Below are 20,920 nucleotides of genomic sequence, written 5' to 3' on the forward strand. Positions count from 1 at the left end.
TCGGACCCCCCACCAACCCAGCCAAAACACAAAGACCCACCAGGCAAGCCAGCTGGTTCCCGCCAGAACTCAGCACATCAAAATACAAGTGTAAACAACTGGAAAGAAGATGCTGAACCAGCAAGAATGACACAGACCGAGCCACCAACAAATCAGCCTCAACCACTACCACCACCAGCCCAAAGCCGCAAAAAAGGAGATCGAAACCAGCCTCAATCAAACCAAGGAACTTTTCACCATCGTCAGAGTTCATTGCCTTTCAGCCATCGAAAACTCAATCTCTCCCTCACCACTCTGCGTCTCTCATGCCGACCACTACCTTAACACGATACCAACCATTTACAGAAACTTTGATCCCCAACCCTCTGAGCTTTGCGGCAGCCCAACTATCTCGACCACCAACCACCCACTAACTGCATGGGAACAGCTTAGCACACAGACAACTACCACCTTGATGAACTCAGCCCACTCAGAAGTACCCACCAGTCAGTGCCCACACTGACTCTTCAACCTCAGAAGCAATATCAGCCACCAGCTCACCACCATCCTCAGCGCCTCCATATCGACAGCTGCCTTTCCCGATGCATGGAAGCATGCAGAGGTCACACTCCTCCTTAAGAGACATTCTGCAGACACCAAAGAGCTCCAAAACTACGGTCTTGTCTCCCTCCTCCCATTCTCCAGCAAAGTCCTGGTGAAGGCCATCAACCTCCAACTTACAGAACATCTGGAAAGAAAAACTGCTTAACTCCTCCAAATCGGGTTTAAGAACCAACCACAACACCTAGACAGCACTGATCACAGCAACAAATGACATTCTCCCCCCACACACTCATCGATCGACTATGCCAAATTGGAATCAGCGACGATGCGCTCAGATGTACAGTTTAATGTTTTTTGGCTCCTAGAGTGGAGTCTATCAGGCTCCCAGCTTCAGACACCCGGTGCGAGAAACTTTCCAACTTTTGTATTAATAAAATTCGTTCTATCCAGACATCGTTTATCGGTTGCAGTCTGTTCCCTACTGTAGTTACACACTTGGAGGCCTTATCGGCTTCAGCTCCTTTGTTAGCAGCCTTTATTCCCATTGATCTACCGGATTCACTCAAGATTTTCATGGCCCTGAAATCAGGCTCCACTTCGGATCCCTGCACTGCTAGGCTTTTGGCCACGGTTGCAGAGACAGTCAATCCAGAGATCAATAGGCTTGTTAATTTGTCCCTTCACCAGGCTCTTGTCCCGGACGCGTGGAAGCAGGCCAAGATTCTGCCACTTTTAAAGAAACCCTCTTTGGACCCAGGGCATCCTGGGAGCTATCGCCCTATCTCCCTTTTACCTAGTATGGCTAAAATCTGCGAGAAGGCTGTTAATAAATAACTTACCAAATATATTGAAAGTTAGGCCCTACTTCATCATGCCCAATCTGGGTTCAGAGTCTCGCACAGTAAGGAGTCTGCTTTAGTCGAAGTCGCCGAAGATATCTGGGAATGTCTGGGAGCTGGAGGAAGGCCTGCTCTTATATTCAATGCTTCTGGCCCGCTGGCAGAAATAGGTATCTCAGGGACGGCCTGGGGTTGGCTGAAATCCTTTCTGGAGGGTCATACCCAGCAGGTATGGCTCCCTCCGTTCACATCACCACCCCAATTGGTGACCACTGAAGTGCCGCAGGGGTCTTCCTTGAGCCCCTTCCTTTTTAACGTTTACGTCACACCTCTAGCCCGGTTGGCAGAGGATCTTGCAGCCAAGATTGAGGCATACACTGATGATACCCAGCTCTTGTTCATCTGGGGAAAATCGGAGTATTCTACTTTGGAGGCCAAAAATTGTGTGACAACTGTCGTTCATTGGCTCTCGGCAGCCAAGCTCAAATGTAATGAGGACAAATCGGAAATCCTCCTCCATGGGAATTTCCCTGCTCGGTTCAAAGAAACACTCTGGCTACCCGATTATCCCTTGTCATCGTCTTCAGCTCAACCAGTCACCAAGGCTAAAAACCAATGGAGACTTCATAGATACCTCCCTCTCCTTTTGCCACCACGTAAATATGCTCACTGCATCCACCTATTACATTTGAAAAATCTTGAGGAAAATTCTTCCATTCATACCGGTAGGACTGCAGAAAACAGTGGTGGCAGCCTAGGTGCTGTCCAAACTCTATTATTGCAATGGGCTACTGTTTCGAGCAAATAAATCAGTAATAGCAAAATTGCAGGTACTTCAGAACTCTACCGTTAGACTGCTCCTTGGTCTGTCCAAATGTTCAGCCAAACATGTCTTGAACACCTTGCATTGGCTGCCTATCGAGAAGAGCATTAGATTTAATGCACTGTGTATTGCCTTTAATGCTTTACAGAATTCAGGTCCCACATACCTGGAAAAACACTTCAAATGGCATACACAGGCACGCACACTTCGCTCGGCTTCACTGAAGTTGGTGATCGTGCCATCCACCCATCTTCAGAGATGGGGCGGAAAAAGCTTTTTTAATAGAATAAAAAATATTAAAAAAATATATATATATCACCACTAGATGCTGGAACAAGCTACCTGTTCAATTGAAGAACTCTACTGATCTCCTGTCCTTTAGGAAAGGACTGAAGACCTGGCTTTACACTGTGTAATTTTGTAAGTACTGGTTTATTACATCACGCAGCTGCTTTGTGGGCTACCTCTGCAAGTGCCTATATGCCCTTGGGTAGTAGTGCACTATATAAATATATAACTATACCCGTTAAGAACCTGGGTGTCTGGTTTGAAGAGAATTTATCCTTTTCAACCCAGATTAAAAAGTTTGCAGGGGGCTGTTTTAGGTTGTTAAAATCCATTCGGAAATTCCTCCCGCTTCTTCCCAGGGCAGTGAAGGAAACAGTAACACAGGCGCTGATTTGTTCACGTATGGACTACGCCAATGCTCTGTACATTGGGCTACCGGGCTACATTCTTAAACTGCAGGTAGTCCAAAATGCTGCGGCCAGGCTTTGTTTTAATATTCTTATCAGATGCAGCGTCAGGCAACATCTCCGCACACTTCACTTGCTGCCTGTTCTCGAACGTGTCAAAGCCCTGGTCCTGGCCCACCATGCTTTGTACGCCTCTTGTCCAGCTTATTTAAGGAAGCTTTTCATGTTCTATACCCCAGGCAGGAGATTACTTATGGGCATAGGTCATACTTAATATAACTAGTTTGTGCTAAAACGGACTGACATATTCTCCCAAGCGATATCGGATTTGTTTGAACCCAGGAACCTGCAAAAGTTTTCTTCTGCATTTCTGTAAAGGGTTGTACTATTTATATATTATCTGTACTTGGTATCCTGGAGTTCTTTTCTCAAATCCTGTCAGCATTGTTATTTGGTTTGTGTTTACCTTCACCTTTTCAGTGGATTTCATCAAATAAGAAGGCAATTCATAGATTTTTGGATATACTTTCACTATTATAAACAAAACTTTATATTATTCAAAACATTTTTAACAGTTTTGGGACTATTCCATTACTCATTTAAGTGTCTAGAAGGGACCATTCTTCGAAAACTGATAAAAGTGGCACAGTCGGTCCCAGTTCAAGCCCTTCGTCTTGAGCTATCGGTTACGGGAATTTTTGCCAGAGTAATTTGTAATATTATTAGGTGGGCATACAATCTGCTACATGCAGCCGCAGACACCTTAAAACATTTGCTAAAATTTGAGTTTTTTTAGAGGAAGCGTCTGGGTACACCTTTAATAAGAATATGGTAAAAGCCTTGGAGGTTCCACAATGCACGGTTGCAATTTTACAGGAGTGGTCTCCAGCACATCTGAAAAGGTTTTTAAATCATTTGGCCCCTAGAATCAGTTTTGAATCTGATAAAGATCACTGTTGTCAATTGAAGCACTATTAACGGTTCGCTGAACAAAAGGAATTTAAAACTTCTGTCCCTTACTTGCTTTTTCAATTAGAGCATGGCGTAAGGCGGTGTATTTTACTCTTACGTTTGGGCATACTCCCTTTAGCCACTTTCTCAGCTAGCTGGGATGGTACTAATAACCCTAATGGTATATGTGAACTTTGTAAAGGTGGGCAACAAAATTTGCACCACGTTCTATTAATCTGTCCTAATGAGAGCATAGTTAAGGCCCGCCGACGTTACATAATCCCAATTCAATTAAAGTATAATGCTTTCTCTGCTCAAGATTTAATTACATTGTGTAACTCTCCGGTTAATGAATATGTTTGTCATAACCTGTTTAAGTTTTTAAAAAGCTTCTTGAAGTGGTTTTAAACAAAAAGTACAATCCGAAGATTTTATTCTATTCTATCAACTTCATTCTAATGTTGTCCAAGTAGGTGGCTGAACATCACCACTGTACCATCTTGTAGTTAGCTTAAAAAAAAGCAAAAGTGTTTTAGCTAAGCATTTTTATGAGTATTTGAAATTATTTTAATTTTGTATTTGTTGATCTCAGTTGAGGTCTGGATCAAATAAAGTTTTACTTTACTTAAGTGTCTACTCTTAACAGTTACTTTTGCATTATCTTGACAATTATCATAAATAATCTATTTGGCTATATTTATATAAAGAGAGGAAAAGAGCATTTTCTTAAAAGACATTTTCAAGGTAAAATTGATAACTATTACTTGGAAATTTTTAGTCAACTCTTCAAACCAACAAATTGTAAATTAAAATAATTTTCTTCCTCTACCTGGCAAATCAAAAGTGTGTTGGACAATTTGGAACCGCAGTTTTGAAAGTTATCTTATTGCCACTAATGCCGATGAATATTCTCCAAAACGCAAATTAGCAATTCTTTACAGTCACTTAGGCAGTGCTGGTTGTCAAAGTATTTGATAATCTTCCATCTTCTATTCCACTTCCTGGTGATGGTGATGGCTGGAATGTCTACACGGATGCCATTCGGAGATTAAATAAGACATTTTTAGAACAACCCAACATTATGCTGGAAAGATTTCATTTTATGAACAGGAAGAAAGATCCTAATGACAGTGGAAGAGTTCATTCCTATTTTAAGGAACTTGGCAGCAGATTGTAATTTTGGTGTTTCTCTTGACATGTACTTCAGAGATCAATTTGTTTACAGCTGTTTTCAAAAAAAGATACAAGAGCACATTTTGAGTTGTAGAGATCCTTCATGATCAGAAGTAATTGATATGGACAAGAGTATTGAAAGCTATTATTTCTTCAAGATGTTTTTCCAATGAGAATGATTCTCCCATTAATTTAGTACAAAATGATTCTGTTATTAATGCCACTGCTGTCAAAAAAAGTTTACAAAACCGTTTCAAAGAAGAACAAACACCATCTGTTATAGATGTGATTCTAAAACTCATCTTAGAAATAGTCCCATTTGTTCTGCTCTCGGTAAAAAATGTACAAATTGTCATAAAATTTCAGACTTTCAATCAGTTTGCAGAAGAAAACGGGTAGTTCAAGTCAGTTCAGTTATCTCACAAGATCCTCCCTATTTTAATGTTGCCTCTCTTGATACACCCTTACAAAGTCTCAATATTAATGCTGTGAATTTAATTCCTGAAAGTCTTCCTCCAAAAATTATTTTCTCCACTGATTCCAATGAACAGTCATCAAGTTCAGAACGTGCAAAAGATCACACCTCTGAGGTCACAATTGGTGATCTCAGTCTTGACATGATGGCTGTTTCAGGCGCACCTGTTACCATCATTTCTGATACTGTTTTTAAAAAGCATTGGGCTTCTTCTATTTCCATACAATGTTGAGACTTTGTTTCCGAAAAAATATGGTGATAATGACCGATATGATGGGTTTCTTTTTGGAAATTCTAACTTGTCTAGTTAAATGCATTAATACAAAAAATGTATGTTGCCATCAAGGGAAACAAAATTGTTGGGTGGCATGATATTGCCAAAATGGGCTTAAAATTGGTTCCTGGTTCAAATAATCCTGTACAACTCAATGAAGTCTCAGTTCCCATGGCTTCGGAGAATATTGATCCAATAATTCAAGATATCATTTCATAATTTCCTTAATTTTTCAGTACTTCCATAGGGAAAATTACAAATTTTGAACATTTTATCAAACTTAAGCCCGGTGCAATACCCGTTGCACACAAACTAAGATCTATTCTATTAAGTTTCAGAGAAGATCTTAGAAAATTACTCGATACCACGGTTTCTGAGGGAATTATTGAACCTACTGACTCCTCTCAATGGGTCAGTACAATTGTAATTGTCAGAAAAAAGGACTCCAGTATCCGTTTGAATGCTGATCTTCGCTCTCACGACAAAAACTTCATCGTTGATTGTCACCCTCTCCCGAAGATACAAGATCTGATAACTGGCATTAGCGGTTCCACATTTTTTACATTACTAGACCTTCACAGTGCTTATCATTAAATTCCCCTCACTTCCCATTTGACTTATCTTTCTACGTTCATTACACCTTTTGGAGCATTTAAATATCTCAGAATGCCGTTTGGGTGGCCTCTGCGGCCTAAAAATTGTATGGATTATTTGTTAAAAAATAATAATTTTGTACAAGCTTACCAAGATGACGTTCTCATCTACTCAAATAAGAATGAACATTCACACTTTAAAAAAAGTTCTTTCCAGATTTAAAGACGCTGGTATCACTTTAGGCAGTAACAAGTGCGAATTCTTTGCCAATTAAATAGATTACTTAGGACACTCCATTTCATCTAGTGGGATCAAAGCAAAATTTTCATTAACCCAGGCCATGTCTAATATTGCCATTCCTAAGGATAAAGATTCTTTGAAATCTTTTTTTAGGGATGACTGAATATTACTCAAGATTTATTCAAGGGTATGCTCAAATTGTTCAACCATTACGAGTTCTTTTAAAAAAGGATTCCAAATTTGTTTGGTCTCAAGAGATTAGTGATGCTTTTGATCTTGTCAAAAAGGTGATCCCGGAAGCTCCTACTTTGTCCTCTTTCACACCAGGTCTCAAATGTTCTATTTCTGTAGATGCAAGTCAACATGGTTTAGGTGCCATACTTTGTCAGTGGATTGGTGTGAAAGAACACACAATAGGGTTTGCTTCCAGAGCTCTTTCTAGTGCTGAAGTGAATTACAGCACAATAGAAAGAAAAGCCCTCGCATGTGCTTGGGCTGTTGAAAAATTCAAATGCTTTATCTGTAAAACTCATTTTAATCTTTATAGTGATCACAAGCCCCTCTTAGACTTACTTGATGGCAATCGCACTGGCAAGGCATCCGCCAGACTATTTTGCATCCTGTCAAGACTACAGGAGGATAATTTTACCATACAGCATATTTCTGGTGGACACAATGTTAGAGCCGATTGTCTCTCTAGATTACCATTGGGAAGATAGTCACACTGACTCGAGATTTGATGATATTAAATGCGTTGTTGCACCTATTGAAGACTCTTTCTTCACATCTTTCACATTTACGCATACAGATTGGATTCAGGGATCTAGAGATGATCCCACTCTCTGGGCTGTCAAAAATATGATTATTTCTGGTTGGCGAAAAGAGCGTTCTCTTTCTGCCTCACTCAAATCTTATGCTCAAGTTTCTGATGATCTTTCCATTGTCAACAACATTATTATGCGAGGTGATCAATGCATTCCTCCCACTGCTCTTAGTTTCAAGATTTTTCAAAATGCACTGAAGGTCACTTGGGTGTAGGTGCCACCTCAAGAAAATTGAAAGAACATTTATGGTGGCCAGCATTAGATAGAGATGTTTCTCAATGGATTGCCAACCGTCAGACGCGTTTACTCTCTGATAAACACTGGAAGACTACCAAACTACCTCTTCATTGTGTTCCTGAACCTTGGTTTAAGCTTGCATTTGATTTTGATGGCCCTTATGATTCATTACCTCATGATAAATGGTATATTATTGTTGATTATTGATTACTATTCAAAATTCATTGTGTTCCTGAACCTTGGTTTAAGCTTGCATTTGATTTTGATGGCCCTTATGATTCATTACCTCATGATAAATGGTATATTATTGTTGATTATTGATTACTATTCAAAATGGGTTGATTTAGAATTTTGTGATAAGTTGTCAGTATTTAATTTTCTGAGCAGGTTTTCAATCTGAGGGTTCACCCTGAGAAATGGTTACTGACAATGCCTCGCATTTTTCTTCATATTTAATGCAAGATTTTTTTATTTGCACATGATATAAAGCATCTCAAAGTAGCTTGATATTCCACTTCGTCCAATGGTCTCAATGAAAGGATGAACAGGTTTATGAAGGAAGGTATACAGTCTGCACTAGCTTCCAATTTCTCTGCTGAACCTTTTCTTCAAAACAATCCTGGTCCTATATTATTACCCCACATACCATCATAGTTATTTCACCTTTCAGACTTCTCAAAAAGAGGGATCCCAACGGCAATTTTTGTCCCAGTTGGATTAAGATTTTAAAGAAAAATGACAATTTATGTTTGGCTTGCCAAGACAAACAACATGCAAAAAAAAGTTCTAGCACAATAAAAAGTTCAACAGAAGCATTTTAATTTTAAAGCCTCTAAGATTTCATTACCTGCTCAAGTTCTCAGGTTTTCTAAAGGTTCCATTTTTTTTTTTAGATAAAAAGGGGTGGTGGAACAAGAGTGCTTTAGTCAAATTATCTCCTGAACAAGCTAAATATTCTCACCTCTACGTGCAACCTTTTTAAGGATAATTCTGATTGTTCTCATTTTCCTTAAGGTGCAACATCTGATATCTCCACCAACACTTTAAACAATTTCCAAAGTGCTCAAGTCACCACCTCACATTCCACACCTTCCTTTTCAGGTTCTCACAGATCACATCGCAATTGTTCAATTCCTGTTAGGTTTCAAGATGTTTACATGTCTTGATTTAACAACCTTTCTTTCACAGGTTCCTTCATTTTTCACGGAAGGGAGATGATGTAAAGGGTTGTACTATTTAAATATTACCTGTACTTGGTATCGGGTAGTCTATTCTTGATGTTTTTCTTTGTTCTTAAACATTCTGTATTCTTTGCTCACCTGTTCAGAGTTCCTGGCGTGCGCACTTCCAAACATGTTTATGTTTGAAGGTGCGTCGCTCAAGATGCGGTTTCTCAGCGAAGCATGTTAACTGGTGAACAGTCATTGATGGTTCATGCTTCTTTGAAGACAGATGTGTTCAAATGCTGCGCCTAAATAAACATCCTTGGATTTGACTCATCACTGTCTGATCTTTTTCTGGGATTTACAGTTTCACATTGATTTGAGAGTTCCCTCTATCTCCACTCAATGAAGAGTGATGCATGTAAAATCTATTTTTGTTTTAAATATTCAATAACTAGGCAGAAAAAACTAGGCAAATGTTCTACAAAAGGACACAGTAGTACTTGCATTGCTTGCAATGCACCAATTTTCTTTTTCCTGTTCTCAAAGACATTAAGAGTTTGCATTGGCATTTTACAGAAGCATTGATGAAAACTACTTAGTACACAATTTTTTTTTCACTATGCTTTGCTCTTCAGCTTTTTCATTGGCCTGTTTTTAAATGTACCTACACCTGATCCCCCGACAGGGATTTTCGCGGACCGTCGCCCCCACCGAGCCAGCCACCACCAGCAGACAAGGACGACCGCAGCACAGCAGGAGCCGATTGAGACGCCTGGTGAAGGCGGGAGGCGCCGCGGAGACGGACCGCTGCCGCCTCATGGCGCGAAGATAGTGCCGGGGCCCGAGTGCACAGCGGCCCAGGGAGGACTCCAGCAACGTTCCTGACCCCGGAACAGTGGGGTCGGGGACAACTGAGGCGGGTGCGGAGGCCGGGGGGTGAGCCCCGGCGGCGGCAAGCGAGGAGCCGGGCGGACCCGAGGCGGATTGCAGTGTGCCGGGCCCGCCGGCCTCATCAACTACCGGCTTGGCCTCTTTGCCGGCCCGAGCGACTACCACGCAGTGAGGTGAGGGGCCCCGGGGTCAATTGCGACGGCCTGCACGGGTGCTGGCGCGGAGCCGTGCGGTAGACACCCCCCTCTCCCCCACACGCATGAACTACCATAGCCCGGGAGGTGGGCTGACAGCATCGGAAGGCGGTGGGGCCCTGGCGCGCCGGACATAGAGGACCGCAGTGCACCGTAAACGTCCAGGGGACCCCTGGGGCACGGCCAAGAGCCCCCCCCCCACAGGCGCCCAGCAGAGAACGCCCCACGAGAGAGGCCCTCCCAGGGCCACGCAGAAGGTCATAGCCCGCAACAACGCCCGACAACTCACGAGAGTTCTACAGGAAGGGGCGACCGGAGGACAGGGGCCCCTCGGAGAAGGCGAGAGTGTGTGGACCACGGACTGGGCCGCTCGGGACCAGACCCTCAGCCGGCAGTGGTACTACAGGCTAGGCTTGAGGCGCGGAGGCCCCCGCTGACAGGGACGTGAGGAACGGAGACTCCGTCGGGGACACGCGAGAAGACGGGCCGGGCCACAGCAGGGCCTCAAAGAAGACCCCGAGGAGGCTGTGCGTCACAGAGGTAGAGGCCCTGGGAGGTGGAGGCCCGGGAGGCCCAGCAGACATCGGGGAGTTGCCACGCGCGCCAGAGCTGCACACCGGAGGAGGCGGCATCACGCGGGCCTTTGGCCGCGACCGGAGGATACAAAGGCGACCAGGAAGCGGACCGGAGGTGATAAGTGAGCACGGGCTGCCCCTCCGTTCACCCGCCCAGGCAAGCCGGAGACGCCTGCGGTCCAGCGGGGGACTGCGGCCCCCGGCAGGGACCGAGAACAATATGGCGTCCACCAGCCGGAAAGGGAACCGCAACATTTCTGACATGCTGGTCAAGGGTTCCTCTAAAGGCGACAAAACACCGGACAAGCCGGCCCCGGTGCCTCCCCCCAAGGAGAAGGACCTCACAGAAGGCGAGGCCCCTGCGACCAAGGCTTTCATGGAGGCCCTCTTCACCTCCCTTAAGGAGGACATCCAGACCTTCCGGCAGGAAATGACCGGGGAATACAAAGAACTCAGGCGCGATGTCGACGATCTGGGGGAGAGAGTGGCCGCCAACGAGCTATCGGGCCAAGCTAGGAGTGAAGAAATAGAATTCCTCCGGCAGGAAATTGTCCGAGTCCACGACCAGCAGACAGACCTCCAGTACCACACGGAGGACTTGGAGAACCGCTCCAGACGGAATAATATCCGAGTCCGGAACGTGCCACCCAAGGCGGAGGGCGACGACGTGGCAGGATACCTACAAGCACTCTTCCGGATGGTGTTGGGCGAAGATAACTTTGTGATCCGCATCGACAGGGCCCACCGGGTGGGCTTAGCCCGGCGGACCCAGGGCCCTCCCCCCGATATCTTGGCCTTCCTGACGGATTATCCCCTCAAGGAGCGCATACTAAAGGCGGCGCGTCTCCAGCAGCCCCTTCGTTTCCAGGACCACAATGTGGAACTTTTCCAGGACCTGTCGGCGATCACCCTGCAGAAGCGGAGGTCATTTAGGGTTGCCACAACATTCCTACGCAAGGAGGGGGTGGCCTACACGTGGGGGCACCCTTTCCGTCTCATTTTCAAGTGGAACGGCGCCCTGCACCAACTGCGCTCCCTACGAGACACCTGCGCAGTACTAGACATCCCATTTGAGGAACCGCAACGGGACGATGTGGATGGGGGGCGGTCTCCAGGGACTGCATAAGACTTCCCTCGGACGACGGGAGACGGCTGGCAGAGAGTGCGACGAGGCAAGCAGCAGAAAAAGTCCCATAAGCCTAATCCCGACACAGTAGCCCTGGAACAGGCAGCAGCGATCCAAGTGGTATCCAAGGACACTGGTGCCGATTCGTGAGATGACGGCAGCGACGGTCGACATCAGCTAAGTTTGACTCCTGATCGGGGGGGGGTCGGGGGGCCAAGAGCCGCCACAGCCACACGCCCTTACTTTGACTCATTTACCACAGGCCTAGACTTTCAAATGATTGGCCTGGGACTATGTTCACCAGTTGGGGGGAGGAAGGGGGAGGGGGGCGAATGTCGGGGGGGAGTTGGGGTCAGGGCGGGAATGGGGGGGGAAACTCGGTGTGTTCAATACGACCTATGGCCAGGCGTCCCGGGAGAGGTGGCACGGGGCTCACACTAGGGCACGCGGTACGATCTCACACTCATGGCAGTTGACAGCATTCGTATCCTCTCCCTTAATGTGAAGGGACTCAACAACCCTATCAAGAGGAGGGCAGTTCTTTCGTTCCTCGAACGATCTGGGGCCGAACTATGTATATTACAGGAGACACACCTCTTAGCGAAAGACTGGCACCGCATGAAAGCAAGAGCCTTCCCCCATCAATTTTACTCCACAAATACAGAGAAAAAAGCAGGAGTGGCTATTCTGGTAGCCAAGCATTTTAGAGGACGGGTGGGGGGCAAGATAGCCGAGATTAGGGGCAGACTCCTTGCACACACGGTCCATATAGGCACATCTTCCTTCACACTGGGCTCTATCTACGCACCTAACACTAAACAGGAGGCCTTCTTGAAGGGGGCGCTATCCGAAGCGCTGTCAGGGGACATGAGGCTTGTTCTGGTGGGAGGGGACATAAACTTGGTCATGGACAACGAAGTGGATAGGTCCGGGAAGAGGTTTGGGGACATAGGGGCACACTCGGAGTCGGGGAGGCAGTGGCTGAGAGACAGGGGGCTGGTTGACGTCTGGCGGGAAATGCACCATACCACCCCGGGATACACTTTTTACTCGCATATGCACCACACCTATGCTAGGATAGACCACTTTCTGGGCTCCACAGATATGATCCTCATGATTCAAGACATCGACATTACACCTGCTGCACTTTCAGACCACAAAGCGGTGGTCCTCCAACTGACAGTCCCGTGCACACCTCCACACAGGAGCAGGTGGCGACTCCGGGAAAGCCTGCTCTCCCGCGAGGGGGTGGTACAACGACTGTCCCAAAGCATCGCCAGCTACCTGGACCTGAACGACACCGGCGATGTGGCCCAGGCGACACTGTGGGGGGCACTCAAGGCGGTCGTTAAGGGCGACATCATTGCGATTGCGGCGGCGGACAACAAGGAGCGTATGGACCGGAGGCGGGAACTAGAGACGCAGGTGTTGGAGCTAGAGCGGGTTCACTGCCGGACAGGCGCCCCCCGGATTTGGCGCAAACTGAAGGCTGCCAGGGCACAACTGGCGGGTGTAGACCTGGACAGGGCTGAATATGCGGCGCTCCGCCTCCGCCACACGTACTATGTAGGGGGAGACAGGACTGGTCGCCTACTGGCTAGTAAGCTTAAGGCTAAGACCGTTCGCTCCCAAATCCCTGTTATACGCGGAGACAGAGGAGAGGAAGTTAGGGAAGACGACCGCATAGCGGAGGCGTTTCGAGCCTTCTACGCACAGCTTTATGCTGCTGACCCGGACCTGGGGGAGGAGAGGGGGAGGGCCTACCTGGAGACCGTGGAGGTCACCGTTCTCAATGACGCGAACACCAAGGCGTTAGATGCCCCTATCCGCCTGGAGGAAGTCATATCGGCAATTGCCCGCCTGAAACCCCTGAAGGCCCCAGGCCCGGATGGCTTCTCCGCAGGCTTTTACAAGACCTTTTGCCCTCTCCTGGCGCTGGTCCTCACGAAACTTTTCAACTCGTTTGGGGGCCCGAGCTCGATCCCAAAGGAGATGCTCGAGGCAGAAGTCATAGTCCTGCCGAAGCCGGGCAAGGACCTCTCGCGATGTGCGGCATATCGGCCGATATCGCTCCTCAATCTCGACCTCAAGCTCTTCACGGGCATCCTGGCCTCCCGTCTGGGCCCCTGCCTGCCAGGCATCATGGAACCAGACCAAGCAGGCTTCGTCCCTTCCCGATAGTGCGCAGACAACACTAAACGCATCATGCATGTCATGGACAAGGCTAACTACAATGCCTCTGATGCAGCACTGCTATCGGTCGACGCCGAGAAGGCGTTCGACAGGGTGGATTGGAGTTTCTTGGATCACACGCTGACAAAATTCAGGGTGGGCCCCCGTTTCCGCTCCTGGGTGGCAGGTTGTTATTCGTCACCAAGGGCGACGATCAAAGTCAATGGGGTGAGCTCTAAACCATTCGACATCCAACGGGGCACGCGGCAGGGCTGCCCGCTCTCGCCACTCCTGTTCGCTCTCTACATTGAGCCCTTTGCCCAGCGAGTTCGGGACAATCGCTCTATCACGGGGATCAACTTTGGGGGGGTGGATCAAACGCTGAGCCTGTACTCGGACGACATTCTGGTGGCAGTGGATAGTCCGAGGGTCTCTTTGCCGGCCTTCTTGGCGGAAATGGAGGCGTTTGGAGCGGTGTCGGGCTTCAAAATGAACGTACAAAAGTCCGTGGTCCTCCCGCTGGGTAGCAACACCCGGCTGGCTAACAGAGAGTCCCTGCACATAGGGGGTCTTGAGGTGAGCACCACAATACAATACCTGGGGATAGACTTGACGCCGGCGACTGCCCAGACGGTCGACCTTAACTACACTAAGCTCCTGTCACATGCCCAGGGCGACATTGCGAGGTGTATGTGTATGTATGTATAGGCATTTATATAGCGCACTACTTACCCGTAGGGTCCCAAGGCGCTTCGACCGCTGCGAAACCCTTCCTGGCTTCCCTGAGAGATGGTCCCTTAATGGGTATCTCCAGGGTGAGACCAGGCATCCCCGGCGGTCTGGTGGGGCCGTTAGTGAAGATGAGGCAAGCTAATGCCCAGAGTTGCCGAGTGTGAACGCTGATCAGAGTGGGCACCGAGGCGAGAGAATTATCGAGTCCGCTGACCCTGGTCCAGAAACCTGCCGCGCCGGGAATCGAACCCTGGTCCCGGGCCGTCCTCTGCTCTCGGGTCTGCCGCCTCTAACCAGTGAGCCACACTACTTCACAGGTGGAAACAACAGCAGCTCTCGTGGCTAGGACGAGTGGCCGCCATCAAAATGTCCCTTCTGCCCAAGATCCTGTACCTATTCCAGACCATTCCGGTCACTCCCCCATTGGGGAAGCTGAAGAAATTGCAAGACGTCCTGAACCAATATGTATGGGCTAACAGGAGGTCCAGGATGAGGCGCGACTTGGTCACGAGGGTAACGGCAGAGGGGGGCCTGGGCGTCCCAGACCTGCGGCGCTATTTCCAGGCAGCACAGCTCAGATACCTTCTGGAGTGGTCTAGGCCGACTTCAGAAAAGCACTGGCTATTTCAGGACAGGGCCATGGCGGGCCTGCCCCTATGGAAGGTCCCCTTTTTGGCACGGCCGGATAGACCAACGTACCTCAAGAGATCCCCCATTACCAAAACTCTCCTACAAGTGTGGGACGCAACCGCGGTCCCGAGGGGCCTGACAACTTTACCCTCCCCTATGACGCCCTTGTTAGATAATCCGGCGTTTCCCCCTGGCAGGCCTCCAGGCTCGTTCCCCCAATGGCGACATTCTGAGTGCCGCTCTGCGGGCCACCTGTTTGACACAGAGGGCTTTCTGACGTGGGACGTAGTGACAGCGGACTACACACTTGACAAACCGCTCCGCTACCAGTACTTCCAACTTAGGCACTAGCTGACCCACGCAGACGTGGCGCCCCTGGCCAGTTGCCCGCTCACCCCATATGAGAGGTGGATTATGACCAAAACATCGGACTCACGGTCCATCACGGAACTTTACCTAATGCTGTCCCCGCGCCCCCCCCCCCCACGGAGCGATCTGCCGGACAGAAGAGGTGGGAGAAGGAGTTGGGGCGTGCCCTCTCTGACAAGGAATGGCAGGACATATATTATCGGGCTCACCACACGGCTAGCAAGGAGGCGGCGGTGAAGATTGCCTATTATTGGCACTTGACCCCGGAACGACTGCACCACGGGAACCCGAGCAAAGACCCCAACTGCTGGAGAGGGTGTGGACAAACCGGAACCATGATACACATTTTGTGGGAGTGTACCGCGGTGCGGGAATTTTGGGAGGCTGTGCTTAAGGACATAGACACCGACATTCCGCGCTTCCCCGCTTACGCGATACTGTGGCTCCCCAACAGTTTGATGTTCCCGCTCAAATCCATAAGGGGTAAACAGATGGGGTTGGCGATGGGGGCGGCGACCCAACACATCCTGTCACTTTGGGGGACTACGAGGAAACCCACTCACACGGGGTGGCTACATAGATTATGGTACATCATGGGGATGGAGAGGATACAGGCCTCACTCACACAGACATCGGAATCGTTTAGAGAGGTATGGCAGCCACTCATCTCCCTACTCTCCCAAGAATTCACGGAACTCACATGCCCGAAATATCTCAGGGTTCTGAAACTGGCAGAGGGATTCCGCGATGTGAAGATCAAGGGAGGCCGCAAGGGTTAGCCTGCACCCAGTATGGAAACCTCTAGGCGCTACAAGGAACACACCGAGTGGGGAGGGTGGGAGGAGGGTTGGTAGGGGATGGGATTTGAGCACGGTTGGGGTAGGTTGGGCTGGGTGGGTTCCGGGGGGGTTGGTGGAAAAAGAGTTCCGGAGGACAGAGCGAGGTTGGTCTACCATCATACGAGCATGCATAGACTCCTGGCAACCACTCGTTTAACATGTGGATAGTTCAAATGTACATTGCCTCTGGGGTGGGTGCTGCAGCTTTGTTCTTTTCGTTTACTGTATGTATGGTATTGCTTTGTGGAACTCAATAAAATACATTTGATCAACAAAAAAAAAGTGACAACAGCGGGGGGAGGAGCTTCGCGGGCATCCGAGATGGTCGCGTGAGCAGAGGGCTCCCGAGACCCGCGCCGCCCTTTTGCAAATATCCTTAACATATCCTTATTTTGAATATGGGCTTTTGAAGACGAACTCTTGCTGATCCCAACATCCTTTTCAAAATTGAATTTGGACGTCGGGAGCTGATTTTACGTCTACCTCAACTTTTTCGGCCTGCCCCAGACGTGGCCGGGGGACTCTGCTGTTTCACAGGCCGGGGAGTAGTTGAACAACAACGGCCGGAGGGATCCCCCCCAGTCGGCCTCATCCCCACTTTCGGTTTCGCTTTCTACTTCGAGCTCAGAGTGGCCGACGCTCTCCCAGACTCATTCTGGATTCGGCGCGGCTTTGCCCTGCTGTCGTGCTCTGCCTCTCCTGAAGGTTTGGGCCTCCTGCTCTATTGACATTTTACCAGTTTTGGCCTATTTCTTGTCTTCCGTGGCCCCACCAAGATCGGCCATTTTTACCAGGTCTAGAGGGCCCCTTCGGGGCACAGCATCCAATATGGCCACCAAACCAGACATCGTTGGATTTGAAGACCTCTAGCCTGATCACTGATGTTTCGGACGCACAGACTGAGATCGACAACCTGAGATCATTACACGACTTGATGGCCCGTCGGCTTGAAGAGCATGAAAACAGGGCCAGGCACAATAACGTGCGCCTCATTGGTGTGCCCGAAAATCCCGAGAACTCTGCTGTCGACCTCCTCGTAGAGGACCTGGTCCTGAATCATTTAGCTCCCGCCGGACTCAGCAAATTCTTTGCGGTCGAGCGGGCATATCGCTTCCCGGGCGGGAAGGTGAAGCCGGGTGCCCCCCGAGACCAATTGTTGCCAGGCTTTTTCATTTTCGAGATACAGACGCTATTCTCCAAGCCTCTCGGGAGCATGGCCCCTTGAAGTTCGATAATACCATCGTGAACTTTTATCCGGACTTTACTCCTCAGGTCCAGAGACAGAGACTGGGGTTTCAGGGGGTGAAGAAGCGGCTGCGAGACCTGGGCCTCAAGTACGCTATGTTGCTCGGCTGCGGATCGAATATCAGGAGCGAACCTTCTTCTTTGACCGTCCGGACAGTGTCAGTGACTGGCTTGATTCCTTGCCAAAAAGGGATGATCGATCTGAGCAACCCGGTGGCGCCGAGAGGGGCACGTCGGATCAAGAGTGACATTGTGGTTTCCGACGTCTGTGTTCCTTTTTAATCGTTTGTCAGCTAAGTTTTGCTCATTGTTCTTTTACTATTGTTTTTTGATAGGTCCAAGGGTGGCGGGGGTGTAAGGGATTCTTCCTCCTCCGGGGTTCTTCGTGTCGACTAGTTTCATGATTGGGCGACAGGCACACTGCAAGTTGGGGTGGTTTTCAGTTCGAATGCAGGAGTGCAGGGTGGGGGGTGTTGTAACGGGGTTTTGTTGGGGGGTGGGGGTAGGGAGTGTTTGTTTCTTTGTTACCTTCACATGGCATCGTATTGTCTGCTTAGCTCTTTCACCTGCGGGGCTTCATGGGGACGGGGCTCTGTTCCTTTCTCGGGATGGGGGGTAGTGAGTTGAGACTGCTATCCTGGAATGTCAATGGTTTGGGAGACAGAATAAAACGAGGGGTTGTTCAGCAGTTCCTTCGACGCCACTCCCCTGATATTGTCCTACTGCAAGACACGCATTTAATTGGTAATGCTTGCCAGGCGTTGAATAGACGTGGATATCGCCTAGTTGCACATGCCGGATTCACCTCTGGCTCCAGAGGGGTGGGTGTTCTGATCAGATCCTCTCTTCCCCTTAAAATTGATGAGATAAGGCTCGATGACAGGGGTCGCTATGCTGCGCTTTCTGGGAGATGGGAGGGTAAGACGCTTTCTGTTGTCTCCGTCTATGTCCCTCCAGGCCTACAGGCCACAACCTTTGCTGACCTCGGGCGGCTCCTATTGGGGCTGCCTGAAGGTTTTCTGATTCTCGGTGGAGATTTTAATTCTGTGGTCTCTGGTACTTCTGATCGTTACCCCTCCCCCCACCCCCCCGGGACTTACCTAGATCACAATTGCTGATCGAAAGCTTTGGGCTAACGGATGGTTGGAGACTCATGCATCACACACAGTTAGAATATACGTTCCACTCCGGGGCCCATGGTAGCCTTTCCAGACTTGATTATTTCCTCATGCCTGCAGCGCAATCGTCCTCCATCAGGGAGATACGTCACCTTCCCAGGGGTATTTCTGATCATTCCCCCCTGTGGTTCAGTGTTGAGGCTGGAGTGGGTAGCGAAGGTAGAGTTGCTCCCATTAATCCGTGGTACTTTCGGAATCCTAAGATCCGCTCCGACCTGGTAAAGGCTATTGACTGCTACTTTAATGAAAATGTGGGATCTGTTACTTCTTCTATCTCATTGTGGGAGGCTTTCAAGACTGTTGTTCGTGGGCATTCATTGTCATTGATTGCTGCTGTCAAAAAGGCTAAATATGAAGAACTTGTACGCCTCGAATCTGAAATAGCTGCGCTTGAGAGTGATCTCGATGGTGATGTTACCCCTGCTACACAGCATTCCCTTAGTTTGAAACAGGCCGATTATAGAGCCCTTGTAACTGATGCTGCGAAAGTCATGAATAGAGAACAGCAAGGTAGAATTCATGATGTGGGTGACAAAGCGGGTAAGCTGATTGCATGGTTGGACAAGAAAGAGAGAATGAATCGGGTCGTACCTGTGATTGAGTGGTCGACTGGTGAACGTGTTTCTGAGGGTATTGTTGGGTGTTTTGTGGATCATTTTCGGATGGTGTATGCCTCGGTCAGTGAAAGGGATGAACTTGACTCTCGGCTGTTGTTGCGCGATATTGCCTTGCCCTGCCTCTCAGATGAGGATAGGGCTCTAATGGATGCTCCTATCACGGTAGACGAGGTTGCAGTCTCCATCCGTGCCCTCCGGTCGGGTAAGGCCATGGGCCCCAACTCTTTGCCCATTGAGCTCTATAAGCTACGGCCTGACAAAATGGCGCCTCACTTGAGGAACATGTTCCTTGAGGCCCTTGATTCTGGTGTCCTCCCCGTCGATCAGCGTCTGGCTACCATAGTTGTAATTCACAAGGAAGGTAAACCACGAGATCGTTGTGCTTCGTATAGGCCCATTTCATTACTCAATGCCAAACCCCAAATTCTTGCTAAACGGTTGGTCAATCGATTGATTAGGGTGATCGGTGACTTGATTCATCCGGATCAATCTGGTTTTATTCCGCACCGGAACACCGCTCTTAATCTGTGGAGGCTCCATGGAGTTCTCGTGAGAGCTGAGACTCTGACTGAGCCGGCCATTTTGGCTTCCCTTGATGCCACTATGGCTTTTGATACCATAGAATGGTCGTATCTTTGGGCTGCTCTCGCCAAGTTTGGGTTCGGACCGACATTCATTGCCTGGGTGAAGCTTCTGTATGAAAGACCCCTGGCCCAGGTGGTTGTTAACGGCAGGGTCTCCAGCACTTTCACGCTCGGGCGAGGTACTCGGCAGGGCTGCCCATTGTCCCCATTGCTTTTTGCCCTCGCTTTGGAACCGCTAGCTGAGTGGCTTCGCTGGGAGCCCTCGCTGAGGGGCATTCGGTGGACTCCGGACTTTGAGGACCGAATATCGCTATATGCGGAGGATATCCTTCTTTACCTCACGTCCCCTCGGAAGTCCCTTAATGTGCTTTTTGATGTTCTGACCACCTTCGGTAAGAACTCGAGTCTTGTCATCAATTGGACCAAGTAATGTGTCTATGTTTTGGCCGGAGAGCTCCCTCCGTTGCCCCGTAGATTCCTGATACAGTTGGCTACGTCCGGCTTTAAGTATTTGGGTATTTATGTTTCCTTGAATCCCGCCGTACAATACGACCGTAACCTTCGAGCCCCTCTTCAGCGGCTCGAGCTTGATGTAGTACGATGGCGCCGGCTGCCTCTGTCACCCTTGGGACGCGCGGCTCTCTTCAAGATGATGTCGCTACCCAGATTTTTATACGCACTCCAGAACTCCTTTGATCCTATTCCTCCTGGCTACTTTCGTGAAGTGGAGGGCCTTCAGAGACGGCTGCTTTGGGATGAGCGTGCGCGCATTGCCCTCACCAAACTCACTCTTCCATGGTATGATGGCGGCATTGCCCTCCCAGACATCAGACGCTATTCTTGGGCCTCCCAGCTGAGTGCGGTTAAATCATGCTACTTATGCCCCCGGTCTAACGCCAGCTTTTGCAATGGATAAGCATCTTTTGCCAGGTGG

The sequence above is a fragment of the Lissotriton helveticus genome, chromosome 1_1 (genome assembly GCF_964261635.1).
Source record: "Lissotriton helveticus chromosome 1_1, aLisHel1.1, whole genome shotgun sequence".
NCBI lineage: Eukaryota > Metazoa > Chordata > Amphibia > Caudata > Salamandridae > Lissotriton > Lissotriton helveticus.